Below are 3,189 nucleotides of genomic sequence, written 5' to 3' on the forward strand. Positions count from 1 at the left end.
TTGCGACCAGATGAACAAGACTCCAAACACTCGTAACACATGGAAACTCCTCCGGCATCTACTCGACCCGGCTGGAGGCAAACTCCAAGCACGCCAACAGCTCGAGCGAATCTTCCACCAGTATCCTGGCACGCCAGAGGAACTCAAACGAGAAATTATAGGCACTTACATCCGCCCCGGCCCGGCAACTACCCTCCCCTCCTATCAGGGCCCGGACAACCCCGGTCTAGACGCTCCAATCACTCTAGCGGAGGTACGAGCAGAACTTAATCGCCTTAAGACCACCTCGGCGGCCGGCCCCGACCGTATTTCTAATAAGATGCTGAGGAATCTAGACGACGCCTCTATTCAAGCCCTCACCGACTTTCTTCAAGAGTGCTGGTACAGCTGTACCATCCCGCAGGAATGGAAATGCGCCAATCTAGTCCTCATCCCTAAGCCGGGCAAACCACCCACCTTGGCCAACCTTCGTCCCATCTCTCTTACATCCTGCGTTGGGAAGCTGATGGAACACGTCATCCAGATCAGACTCCATCGCTACCTCGAAGACAGCCACCTCCTACCAGACACGATGTTCGGCTTCCGCCCTCATTTTGCGGCCCCGGACATTATGCTTTTTCTTCATCACCAGGTCGTCATGCGCCGCACACTAGACACGAAATTCATTGTCGGCCTCGATGTAGCCAAGGCTTTCGACAACGTCCTCCATGAAGCGATTCTTCAGCAACTACAAACTCTTGGCGTCGGACATCGCACCTACACGTACATCCGAGACTTTCTTACCGGCCGCACAGTGCAACTCAGCGCCGGCACCGGAGATCCTTCCATCATTTCTCCGGGAAACCCTGGCACGCCGCAGGGCTCCATGCTCTCGCCGACGCTCTTTAACGTTGCACTGATAGGCCTGCCCAAGCTACTGGCTGACATTCCACATCTACACCATAGCCTATATGCTGACGACCTCACTCTTTGGATCACGCGCGGCAGTGACGGCCAGATAGAAGAGACCCTCCAGACCGCCATCGATAGGATCGGAGACTATCTCGATACAGTTGGCCTTACCTGCTCGGCTACTAAATCAGAATATATAATCATCCCGTCCCCGGGACGACGCCCACCAAAGATACTTCCGGAACTCACCCTCCGGGTCCAAGGTAACTGCATCCCTCGTACGGGTCACATCAGGATCCTGGGATTACACCTTCAAGCCAACGGCAGCAACAACATCTCGCTCCAACGCATCGACCAGTCGGCGGTACAGATCGGACGCCTCCTTAAGCGAGTTTCCAACAAGCACCGAGGTATGCGAGAGTCCAACCTCCTGCGCCTCGTTCAAGCCTTCATTTGCTCCCGCATCGCATACTCTGCACCTTACCTACGTCTCACTCGTGCCGAAAGCGAACGGCTAGAGTCGTCACTTCGCAAAGCTTACAAGACGGCCCTGGGTCTTCTTATGTCCACAGCCACTCACAAGCTTATGGCTCTCGGCATCTCCAACACCGTGAACGAATTAATCGAAGCTACCCTCACTGCCAATACGAGTGGCTCTCACTCACGCACGCTGGCCGAGCGGTACTGCAGCAGGTGGGGATATTACCGACGAGGGCGGCTCCCAGTTACGCTGACCTTGCCCCGGAATATCGCCAAAGCCTCCGCATTCCTCCCATTCCCAAACGGATGCACCCGGAACACCACGCCGAGAGACGGGCCGACCGTGCACGTCAACTGGAGAAACGCTTCAGCGGACGTCCGGACGTCACGTATACCGACGCTTGTTGCCACCACTCAAAGCCAGCAATGGTGGCGGTACCCCTCGCCCCTCACCGCAGCTGGCACACAGCCTGCAGCATTCGCAACGCAAAAACGGTCACCGTAGCAGTGGAAGTCGCCATTGCGCTAGCGCTAACCGACCCTATTACCGAAGTCGTCATCAGTGACTCACAACAGGCGATCCGCAACTACGATGCCGGCCGTATCTCTCGCCACGCATCACACATCCTTCTTTCTGCTCCACCTTCTTCCTCCTCCCGCTTACTCATTTGGGCTCCAGCCCACGAGTCACTCAGAGGAAACGCCGAGGCGCACACTCTCGCCCGAGAACTTAGCTGCCGAGCCGAGAGAGTGACCCGCCTCCCCGCTTTCGCTGACACTAATAGCTCACGCGCGCTTATACTCACCACGTACACAGACATCCTCCAGTACTACCGACTCGGAAGATGCACGTATCCTCCCGCACACCGCGATCTAACAAGACGAGAGGCCGTCCAATGGCGCAAACTACAAACAGGCAGCTTTCCACACCCGCTTTTATACAATAAAATCTTTCCACAACAGATAGCACCCAGGTGCAAACACTGTTCAGCTCCGGGCACCCTCATACACATGGTGTGGACATGTACACACTACAACGCAGACAACTTAAACACCCCAGAGACGTGGGAGTCCCTCCTGCGTACGTCCGAGCCGGAAGACCAACGCCGGCTTATCCAGCGCGCGGTGGAGGCCGCGACATCCCAAGGGATCGCCGCCGACCTCCTCTCAGCGAGCGCAACCGGTCCTGGGACTGGTCCCCTGTGTTTATGGGAGAAATAAAGAGTTCACCACCACCACCACCTCCTCGTTCGGGACCGTATGGCAAGGAATCAGCTTGCACCAGCACGCGCCACAATGGCTTCGTCGACGGCTGCCCGTACGCAGAAAAGCTGGCATTTCCTCCGTTCATGACGGGTGCTGTCGGTGAATCGCAGTGCTGTAAAATAATTGTTTCTCTTTCGCTGTTTTGTTCTAAGAAAACATTTTCATCACAAATGCCTGTGGCCTCAACAGCAACCGTTAATCTGACATTTTCCTCTGACTGCAACTATCTCAAATATGACGAACTTTCCATAGATATGAAATGTTTTTTTCAATATCATTTCTCCCTGACTGCGCGTGTGTATTGGAAGATAAGTGTCATGTTCTGATCCTTTTATTAATGTAGTCTTCTTGTAGCTAATTTTAAAAAGAAGTTATTAAGAAAGGGAGAACAGTAGTCTTTTGTTCGGCTTTAAAGGGGTACGGAAGCGAAAGTTTAGCGCATATTTCTTTGTCTATACGTGGTCTCCTACACGACAGTAGCTCACAAACTGCAGTCTTTTTTTCCGTAAACGAACTGAATGCAATATTAAAATTATTAAAACGATTTCCCAA

At 53.7% G+C, this 3,189-nt stretch overlaps 1 pseudogene; it reads left to right on the top strand.

The window, feature by feature from the left end:
* Positions 1 to 505: 505 nt before the first annotated feature.
* Positions 506 to 2,603, top strand: LOC121047976 (annotated as a pseudogene).
* The last annotated feature ends 586 nt before the right edge of the window (positions 2,604 to 3,189 follow it).

This window comes from Ixodes scapularis, unplaced genomic scaffold (assembly GCF_016920785.2).
Source record: "Ixodes scapularis isolate PalLabHiFi unplaced genomic scaffold, ASM1692078v2 PGA_scaffold0__279_contigs__length_252992795, whole genome shotgun sequence".
NCBI lineage: Eukaryota > Metazoa > Arthropoda > Arachnida > Ixodida > Ixodidae > Ixodes > Ixodes scapularis.